This window comes from Thunnus thynnus, chromosome 19 (assembly GCF_963924715.1).
Source record: "Thunnus thynnus chromosome 19, fThuThy2.1, whole genome shotgun sequence".
NCBI classification, from domain to species: Eukaryota; Metazoa; Chordata; class Actinopteri; order Scombriformes; family Scombridae; genus Thunnus; species Thunnus thynnus.
In genome coordinates, this window is record NC_089535.1 from 15,532,874 (window position 1) to 15,544,400 (window position 11,527).

The 11,527-nt window shown below is 38.3% G+C and overlaps 1 protein-coding gene across 7 annotated transcripts in view; it reads right to left on the bottom strand.

Annotated features, from left to right (window-relative positions):
- The window catches only part of pdlim5b (PDZ and LIM domain 5b), a 39,704-nt gene extending 36,965 nt beyond the window's left edge, over positions 1 to 2,739 (bottom strand). For all 7 annotated transcript variants that reach the window (XM_067573842.1, XM_067573841.1, XM_067573840.1 and 4 more), the window contains exon 1: positions 2,584 to 2,739. The gene's annotated coding sequence lies outside the window, so the exon portion shown is untranslated. The remainder of the gene's footprint in view (positions 1 to 2,583) is intronic.
- Positions 2,740 to 11,527: the final 8,788 nt, after the last annotated feature.

The window sequence follows — 11,527 nt, forward strand, 5'->3', positions numbered from 1 at the left end:
CCAGCTGAAGACAGCTGTCTCCCTCTTCAAGGTGACCCAGGGCTGAGCCAAAAAGATTATTTTAGGGAAAATTACAAGGCCTAACCCCATATTATCCAAACACTGTCACTGAGAAATTCAACCCATTCAACTTCGACTCATCAAATTGCAACATTATTTTAAGAAACATGCTTGTATAATAAATTACTGTGACAGTGAAAGCCAGTGATGTCCTAATCTCAAAAAAAGGAACACACCCACATCTTTCACAATGTTGCTGCTCTGTTTATCGCTTCATTCAAGTCAACACCTCTGAACTGACAATGCTGACAAGCGCTTAATTTCCTGGAGTGACACAAAATACAAAAGGACATAAAAATACTGTAAGTTTTATCCAAAGACCTTTAACCCAAAAGTCATGGCTTGAGGACATGCTCTCATTGTTTAAAAAAAACACATCCCTTGAGGAATACACAGCATTGACTTTCTCTGTTACAACTATGTCACTTGTTCACCACACATTCCTTCAGTATTAGATTTCATAGCCAACTGGGACATCTCAGTGAACATACAGTACATAAAATGTTATTAAAAAGGCAATTCCGGAAATTTGGACCACACCGACATTTGTCATGACCCACATATCTAGAATTTCTTTTCCTAATATGGAGAGAACAAACATAAGGCTCATCTCGTGCCACTGCTTGTTTTGCAATTCCTTATGATATCATGCATAGACACGAGCAGACACACCTTCTACTGATCCCAAACAGAGGAAAACAGTTGAGCTCGGGACAAGCATTTTATCAGCTGCACTCACACCAGCGCTTCTATAAGCTAGTTCAAGTATAATTCTGGTTCTTTTCCACTCCAGCCTTATCTTTCAAGTTCCTGTCATAATGGCATTTTGTGGTACTTAATATTTCAGCACTTTCACACTAAAAACAGATTAAAACACAATCCTTTCAGCACAGCACTTTAAATCAGATCTGCTGACCAAGTTATCTACTGCTTCATACATTCATATCTTCTTGTAGTAGATATTATTTTAACTTGTTTGATCTATTTAGTAGGTAGATTATCCAGATAGTCTGATACTTCCCTGTTTTCTCCTACTTGGCATCGCAATTGCTGTAGGTGTGTCAAAGCAAACAGTAAACACAGCTAGATTGAATCCCGTTGCCACCAACATATTAAAACTCAAAATCATTAGTCAAACTAGCACAATCTCAAAAAGGAACTCCTCCAGTTGTTCACTTATGCTTAACCTTTTCATGCACTGTTCATGTTAAAAACTTGTTCAGCCATGTAAAAAATCCTCATTTGTCACTGGGGTTACAGTTAGGGTTAGACAACTAAAACTAAAATCAACAAAAATATTTGGGTTAAAGTTTGGGAGGTTGAATAAGAAAAACATCCTCTAAAAATGAAACCTCCACCCACAGATAAGCTTCCTTAACCGGGAAACAAACACGGGTCAACAGAGTTGAATGTAAGTGTCAGTCACAACCCTGCCCTGACCTCCATGCCCTTTCTACTGCATGTGTCAAAGCTACAGCTGTGTCAAGTCATATTTCCTTTAGGAAATCCATGAAAAAAAAACAAACACATTGTGTCAGAGTTTTTGGTGAGCATAGTGTGCACGGTTTGTCTTTTCAGAGTTTCAGACGTCATGCTCATTTACAAGGCCTGAGGAGACAATGTTGCCTGGTGACATCATCGCAGGGCACGTTGAGTCACTGGGTGGAATATGTTTTTCATATTACTTTGTACCTCATTAGTATGCTTTCTATGAAAGGAAAGTAATTGGGCATTACATTCATTATATATTATTTGTCAACACCAAAACAAATCTTTTTTTTCTATAACTAAGGATTTGCCATTCTTGTTAGACTACATCGACTTAAAACCTAAAAAAAGTTAGTAAAATGCATTCTTACCCAGTGTCCCATGGGACAGCATGTTCTAACCTGACTTTGTGGGACACTTTTTATACACATACTGATTACACATGTGTAGTCTAAAGCAACAGTTAACACCCCTACAATGTAACACATGAAAACATTTTTTCATTCGATATATTTGTGCTAAAAATCTAATTCAGTCGCCAACTTATGAATAACAAAATTGAGACATATTGTATCAGAGTGTATTAGTATGGACCATGAACTCTGACTGAATAGTCGTTGGACAGTAATAATTGTCTAGGTCTTCCTCATTTCTGTATTTACTGTGGTGAATATACGGTAGCGTGCAATACAGACTGCTCACTTTTCTCACGGAAACTGAATATCCAGTAGTTATCTTTGCTTGCTTTAGAGGTGGGTGTGAAAAACTCGTGTCTGACACTGACATTGCTTTTTTCCCTAACTGCTCAAGAGACAAATCAACAAAACAATATCTCTGTTTTGGACAGAATTATAAACACAAAAGTTGTTTTTATCAAAACTTATAGCTCCATATTTCGGTGTACTAAAGTTCTTATAACTGCAACTTTGTAACGGGCACATAAAGCAATAAAAAATAATCACGGCAACGCCAGCAGAAAGTTTCCCCTGTCTCATCATTTAAAGTAATTTGTCAGATGCTGTGTACAGTACTTACCTTGCCTTCTGAAGCCGGGTCTGATGTTCAGGGAGAGAAGCGTGACTTTAGACCGTCGGTTCTCAGTTTCGAAGTCAACTGGGCTGAGCGGAACTTAGACTTCCGCCTTTAAGCCAGCCCCATCTGGCTGCTGGTAGGAGGGCGCACAGCAGTGTGTGTGTGTGTGTGTGTGTGTGTGTGTGTGTGTGTGTGTGTGTGTGTGTGTGTGTGTGTGTGTGTGTGTGTGTGTGTGTGTGTGAAGTCTACACAGCAACAGGCATGGGCTTGCTACAGAGTGGCAGTGCAGGTGAGTTTTGGCAGAGCTAACACACAGCGTCATTTAGTTAGTTAAGCCAGTTTTAGGGCTAACGTTAAGCTCAACATGTAAACTAAAACTAGCCGTCCAGAAGCTAAAAGGCTGTTAACTCAGCCATAATATGAAAAGTCGACCAAATGTTTTCTTTTCTGACTGTAAACCCTCCCTGCTGCTCACAAAGGTGATTTTTTGATGAAGTTATCTTGTCAAACAAGCCCCAAATTGTCCCTCATCGTCGTTTGTATGTTTGATACTTCTGCACTGATGCGTAGCTTGTGTTCAGTTTAGGCTAATTTAGCACTGACTGTTTTCAAACACTGGAAAAGAAAACAGATGGATGTTTGACAGCTACACTTACAGCTATACACTTGTTTGACATTTTCTCTAAAGATACAGCTAGAACAAAGAAAAAAATCTTTGGGTTCCACAATAAATAAGGTTTTTCCCAAGTTGAGACTCTTTTGTCAAAAATGGCAGAACTTCTATTGTTTTTTTGGAGTGACATACTGTATGTAAGCGACAGTATGTTTAAAGGAAAATGTTGATACACATTTTGATACATTGACTTGATAATAATACTTAATGTTTGCCGATGGACATTTTTTTGAGCTGTAGAATGGGTTTTGACCTGTAAACCAAAGCCAACCTAATTCTCTATGTGCTTTTATGCTGAACCTATATGCTACACTTTCATATTGGGAATAGGACTGATCAACATTCACCTAGCTACCCTTTTTAAGGTTCAGGGAGAAATCCTAACAAATCATACTACCATACAAAGAAGTTGTGATTTATTACACTGCCTTATCACTTAACCGCTATTTGATTGTGGCACTAATTTAACAGCTGAGTGTGCCAGAATAATTACATATTAAAGCTCTTAAAAATTGCCTCTTTTCACAAATGATCTCTGTGGAAGCCCTCAGAGTCACATACTTGTGCTACCTGAAGTCTCAGCATCTTTATATTTGATTAGGGCTGCTACTAACAATTATTTTCATTATGTCGATCAAACAACAGATTAATCGTTTGGCTTATGAAATGTCAGAAAATAGTGAAAAATGCTCATCACAATTTCCTAATGCCCAAAAATGACATCTCCAAATTGCTTGTTCTGTCCAACCAACAGCCTAAAACCCAAAGATACTCAGTTCAATACCATGTATGACAAAAAAAAGCAGCAAATATTCACAATAAAGAAGCTGGAAACAATGAATGTTTAGTATTTTTGCTAGAAAAAATTATTTAAATGATTTATCAATCGGCAAAATAGTTGCCAATTAATTTTCTGTTGATTGACTAATCGATCTAATCAATTAGTTGTTTCAGCTCTATATTTGATCATAAAAGTATCTTGAAATATTACATTTAATTCTGTGACATCCGCCCTGGATTGGATTAGGTTTACATTAAAAACAAGGTGTTAAAAGATGTTCTCATCGGTGTTTTTGGGTCAAGGAAAGTTAAAACAAACAGTTCAGTGGGCCACTTCTTAAGGACTGCACCCTGTTTTCTCAAGACTGTAACACTGTTTGTTATAATTTGTCCTTTTCTGTGAGCACCAACCTCTGCTTGTGGAGTGGCTGAAGCGCAAGACATTCCTTCAACTCAAGGAAAGTTATGTCATTGGAGTAAGGAAGTGAAATGTGGTTTTAGGAATGTATAAGGGAGATATATTTGCATGATGTAATGAATGTGTGACTGGGCATAAAAGCTTGCCTTGTTGCATCAGTTGACAATGTCATTCTTTCCACTGAACGTCTCCCGTTTACAGGACAGACAAGTCACATGCCATCATACTGTTGTAGTCTCTTTCAAAACCAACAGCAGACATCAATTAGTCATAAAGTGTATTATTTGTTAATAAATACACTGAACATGTGTTGTTGGTGCACTGTATGTGCTACCACCTCATTTGGAGTTATTTGTACTTTGACATTGTCATAGCGTATTTTGTTTTTAGAATTATAATTACATATTGTGTGTCACACAATCACAGTAGATAGAAGATTTCCACATAAATTATGTGTTCACGTTTTAAAATGAATGTTTTCACTTGTGCATTTGTGTGTTAATGCAAAGACTTATAAAGATTTTTTCCTTTTTAGGTGCTAAATTATTAATGTTTCTTTAATATTATGCATTTATTTATTATACAATTACTTTGACATGGCAGTGAAGCAGGTTTCAGTGTTTATACAGATTTTAGTGGCATAGTGTCTGTATGCCCTCTAGTGGTCATCAAAGAAAGTACATGCTTCACAGTTTACTATGCAATTTATGGCCTGGGGGTAGGAAGTTTATTGTTAATCCTGCCCTCCTCCGCAAGTGGGCTGTAACTAATGATTATTTTCACTGTCAATAAATCTGTTGATTGTTTTCTCGATTAATTGGTTAGTTGCCTCCATAAAATGTCATACAATTGTGAAAAATGTCTATCACTGTTTCACAGAGCCCAAGGAGATGTCCTGAGATTTCTTGTTTTGTCCACAACCCAAAGATATTCAGTTTACTGTGTTACATCCTGTTTTATTTTGGTGTTCCCTGTTGACCCCTCTGCGTTGATCATCTGATTGGCAGGCACCTGTGCTGTGTGTGTAAGGAGGCCCATTTGTTCATCTCTCTCACTTTGCTACAGCAACACCTTTGTGATGCTTTGGAGTATCTGCTTTTCAGTTATTCATTCATTTATTCCAATAAACTTACATGCAATAAACAGTTTCTTGAATACTTATTTGTGCTTGTTAGCTGTAATTTGCTTGTGGCTTATGGTCACCATTCATAAAGCTTTTGGTAATTTACTGTAACCTCTTTGCAAGCTTGGAATCTTAGTGGAGACATTTGTGGTTGGTGGCATTTGTATTTGATGAAAGATGACATTGCATGGTTTAGCAGGCTAGTGTGTTCAACTTCAGTGTGTATGCTACTACCTTGTTGCTCATAGTATTCATTGTGGTGTTGCCATCATGGTGTTTGAGATGGACAGGTTTGTTAAGGACCCCGACACTCAGCAACTCTTAGGTTGCACAAAGAAAGATCTTCATTCTGTAGCAGACCACTATGGTATTGGCATTCAGGGCAATTTAAGAAAAGAGGAGCTGTGTACAATTTTTTTTTTAAAAATGGATTGGTTGAAGAGGGCATACTGTGTGAAAAATTTGAGTTGCTCAGTGAGCAGACTAATGCAACCAGGAAGAGCAGGGGAGTTGTAGCCGAAGGAGCAGGAAGTTCCTGAAGACAAAGCTGGGTTGAGGGAGTTAAAGCTGCAGTTAAGGAGACTTGAAGTAGAGATTGAAACAAAGGAAAGGGAGCATGTAAGGCAGCATGAGCTGGAACATGAAAAACTGAGTCTTGCACATGAGAGAGATCTCAAGGAGATAGAATTATGAGCTCAGGCAGGAAGTAGAGGTACTGATAAATCTGTTGCCTCTAATTTGATATGGGTAAAAACATAAATTTGGTCCCTCCTTTCAATGAGAAAGATGTTGAAAAGTATGTTTCATACTTTGAGTGGATGGCAACCACTTTGGAGTAGCCAAAGCACAACTGGACATTGTTGTTGCAGTGTGTTCTTGCTGGTAAAGCTCAGGAGGTGTTCTCATCGCTAACTTTGGATAAAAGCACCCATTACGACACTGTTAAACTTGTTCTTTTGCAGGCCTATGAGCTAGTGCCAGAAGCTTACTGGCGGTTTTGGTACCAGTAGCATAAGGAGTAGAACTACCACAAGGAACTTTGCTGGAAAAGCTAGAATGCCAAAGGGGAGCATGGGTTCTTGTCTCAAGCTGGAACTTGTCACTAAATGTAACTTTCTGTAATGCTGAGCAGTAGTCTTTCCAACCTGGAGACTCAGTACTGACTTCTGTCAATACCTGGGTCAGTGTTACATGCCAGGTTTGCTGGGCATTATGTTGTTGAGAAGAAGCTGAGTGACACAGATTATGCAATTTGTACTCCACACAGAAAGTGTAAGTCTCGTGTTTGTCATGTTAATATGGTGAAGTCCTATGCTGCCAGGTCCCAAGAGGGACAAAGACCCTTAAATGAAGTGAATTATGCTGCTGCAGTTTCAGTTGTTTCCACTAACCCTGTTGATGATGGCTTGACCAAGGAAAATGCACCTGGTCTGGGTCCCCGGCTGCAGACTCATTTGTCCTATTTTCCTGACTCTCGAAAGGAGGATGTTCTGTGGCTAGAACAAGGTCATCTTGCTTTGTTTTCAGATGTACCCATTTTCACACAAATGTACTGCAGCGTGACATTGAGGTCATGACATTGTAGGTGATAGTGCTCCTGTCAAGCAGCATCCTTATCGCGTGAATCCTATCAAGCATGAATTAATGCAGAAAGAGGTTGAGTACTTCCCAGTACCAGCTCTTGGAGTTCGCCCTGTTTACTGGTTCCAAAAATTGACTTGACTCTTAGGTTCTGCACAGACTATCGGAAAGTCAACAGTGTAACCAAGCCTGACTCTTTTCCTCTACCACGTGTTGAGGACTGCATTGATAGTTAGGAACAGCTTTGTATGTGACCAAGATAGATTAAGGTTACTGGCAAGTTCCTTTGACACAGAGAGCCTCTGGCATCTCTGCCTTTGTCACCCCTGACAATTTCCTCCAGTACACTGTGATGCCATTTGGCATGTCCTGCCACCTTTTAGCAACTCATGTGGACAGTGTTGTCTGGTGTAGCTAACTGGGAGGCCTACTTAGATGACATCGTAGTGTATTCACCTGACTGGGAGGGTCACATGAACACTCTCTTGACTGTTTTACAGTGCTTTGAAAATGCCCTGAACCTGAGTAAGTGTGAGTTTGCAAAAGCTACCATGACTTATCTTGGCAAGGAAGTAGGTCAGGGACAGGTCACCCCCTTGTAGCCAAGATAAGTGCAGTTGCTGAATACCCAGCTCCCGCTACCAAATGTCAGCTGCACCGTTTCCTTGGACTAGCAGGTTACTGTGGGGCATTTTGTCGTAACTTCGCCACCATTGTTTCTCCACTGACTGACCTTGTCAGTCCTGCTAGGGAGTTGGTGTGGGACTCCACATGCAAGCAGGCCGGCCAAGCTGTGAAATCTGTCCTGTGCATCTCACCAGTTCTTGCTGCCTCCAACTTTCTGTTCCATTCAAGCTTGAAGTGAATACTAGTGGTACAGGTGCTGGAGCTGTTCTGATCCAGGAGGACTCAGCAGGCATTAACCACCTTGTCTACTACTTTTCCAGGAAGTTCTCACAGACCCAGCGGAACTACAGCACTATTGAGAAAGAAGCCCTGGCTTTGGTGTGGGCTTTACAGCACTTTGAAGTATATGTTGGTTCTTCCTTGCAGCCTGTTGTTGTTTACAAGGGCCTTAACCCTTTGATGTTCCTACATCGCATTTATAATAGCAACCAGAGGCTAATGCATTGGGTCAACATGGTTCAAAACTACAATTTGGACATCCGCCATAAGAAAGCCCAGGAAAATGTTGTAGCTGATGCCCTGCCGTGTGTACGAATAATGTCACATTGGTTTGTTACATACTGTTTTTATTTTGGTGTTTCCTGTTGACCCCTCTAGGTTGATCATCTGATTGGCAGGCACCTAAAGTCAGAGAATTTTGACATTTTTTCTTAATAAATGACTCAAAACAATAAATCGATTATCAAAATGTTTTCGATTAATTATTTAATAGTTGGCAACTAACTGACTAATCGACTAATCATTGCAGCTCTATTACCTTGTTGTTGTCTATCCAGACATGGAACCTAGCCTTACACTGAGGTTTTCATAAAGCCAAATCAAAGCTATGAAGATTTTAAAAAACTGATTGCATAAAGTGTGAGTTCAGACACACAGAAAATTTAGTCATTTATATATGGTCACCAACTTATGGCTCCCCACACTTATGTGTAAAATAAGCGACAGTAAAGTAAAAGACTCAAAATGTCTAAAATCTAAAATCTCCAGATGTGCAGAGCAAATATCAAACAGTAATGGCCAGATTGAAATTAAAGTTAGCACATTTATGTTACCCAAAGGATGCAAGTGTTTCATATGTTACAATAGTTTCTTGTCTGCTGCTGAAAGTGAAGGACAGCAGTTTTGGCAGCAGCATGGTGTGTCTGGTAATATTAAGCAACATTCTTATTAATTTTTGTCAGTCTAGATGACACATTTGAACAGTTTTCATGTACACAAAGTTAAAATGACACAGTGCATACGTACAGTATTTGGTAGGAAAATGCCCATGATCCCCTAGTTTGTAAAGTATAAGTAAAGCATAATGCATAGTTTCAAACAGGACAGGAATGTTTATACTGTGTGTGCATTGCAGAATCATCACTGTATTTTGTTAAATGTTCAAATTTCACACAAGGCATTTCAAGCTTAACTTCATATGATTGGATTTTACTTTGTAACATTGTCTTAATCATACTTTTATTTCAGCTCTCTGATGTGCATTGCAAGCTCTTACTTTTTGCACTGTAGTATTTTGTTGAATTAAAATACATTGATTTATGTTACATGCTAAAAAGCATGACCTATTATACAGATTACCATTAGCTGTGTGAAGTCAGTAAAGCTACATGTTATTAGATATTGCGTTCTGCTGTATAGGTCAGCTGTGCTTTCATTCAGCCACATGTGTGCCATGTCAATATATGGTTATAAACTGATGGGAAGCCCAGCAGCAAAATCCCCCTGCACAACGCTATTGAACCACTGAAGTGTACTCGTCCTTCATGTAACAGTACATACCGTTAGATCTTCTTTACATAACTGGATAAGCAACCCACTCAGGAAATCCTGGAATTAAAGTTCAAAGACAGAACAAAAGGGAGCTTTCTGGTTGTTTGAATTTGAAGGAAGAACACACTTTAAATGCCACTGTAGATATATTGCCTCAACCTTTGTGGAAACTGTACCACATAATTACATAATTGTGTAAGTAAAAATAAAATTGGATGCATAATGTTGTGCAACAACCCCTTGCTAATGGAATCATACATTCAACAGATCCATATTATTAATGGACTTTAGTCACCATGGTGGCTCAGATGGTCAAAGCACATGCGTTGTAACTGAAGTGTCCTGGTTTTAAAGCCACCATGGGACATCTGTTGGATGTCATGTTCTGCTCTTTCTTGCTAGTCTTTTTCTTTATTCTCTCTAGCTGCTCCAATGTATGCAAAAACATCCAATTAATAAATAAATGGTAAATAATTTGTATAAGTGGGTTTTTTTTAAAAAAATACCAACACATTATGTTTATTCTTCAGGGTCTCACATATGATAAATAATTTGCAGTAAGCCATCTGAAAGGCTATATTGATAATGCAGGTGCTATAATGCATGTGTAAAACATTATGCATAGGCTCAGTCAAAATGTTTATATTTATGCATAGCACCTTTATATCAAAGTTTATTATGTGTAAGTTGTTGATATTAGTTCATCATGCTTCATAACACCACTGGCAAATTGACAACATTGTTTTTAAGAAGAAATCGTCTCGATTTCATAGCAACTGCAAGTCATAAAGACACATTTCTATGAAGTGGAAAAATAGGAATGTTGCCTTATACGCTTTACGCTATATGCTTAACATGATTCTAGTTATGAATTACAGCACCAATGGCAACAAGTACTGAATATTCGAAGGCGGAAAGGGATTGCTGCTGTGCCAATACTGTTCCTGAGAACATGCAGCATTATTCCTTTGTAGAAAAATATTTATAGTTTTGGCATCAGAATGTATCAAACACATGATGATACAGTATGTGATACCCCAGAATTCTGAGTGTCTTTGTGACTTGCAAAGTTTGACAATTCCTCACACTTTGGTTGGCAAAAGACTTCATATCAAAAATGTAAAACACCACTCCCAGTGTAGTTGCAGTGAATGAAAGTCTTGAGTAGCATAAAGCATAATTACTAAAGTGCCTCAACTCATGATGCAGCACACCATGTCAGCAACTTACAAAACATGACAAATGCTGTTATACAGTGTCATACATACAGTACACATTTATAATGACTTCTACAATGACTCATGAATGCATTATAGATGTAGTGAACATACTAATAGTGCATTATAGAAATGGCATTCACAAAAAAATAGTAACCAGTTTTTTTCATTGCTCATTTAAATGGGCAAGGCTAAAAGCTACCCTTAGTCATAAAGTAAACAAATGTATAAAGTTAGCTCCCTCACAGAGTAAGTAAGAAATATTCCAAAAAGAGACTATCTTTGGTCTCTACAACAAGTTGATCACAAATCTGGTTGGTCTTTAATTAATTGTTTTTAGCACATGGTTGAATCCTGGCTTTTCTGACAAAAGTGCATACAATTTTGAACTCAGTCTCTCCAAAGGTCCTTTAAAATTTGGGTTCCATGTGTAAGTTTTTTCTTTGTTTTACTGTGACAATGATGATAGTACTGAGGACTTGTCTCTAACAAAAACAAGAGTAGTATTAATTTGAAACTGTCTGTTAACAATAAGCCAGAAGAGGAGACATGTGTGTCACAGTTATATGATTGCACAATTAAACAAATATATCTGTTGTACTGCATGGCACTACAACCGCATGACAGTTGTAATCAAATGTTTAAACAGCTGCTAAAAATGATCACTTCAGCATTCTTGGACATAAAAACAAACTCTT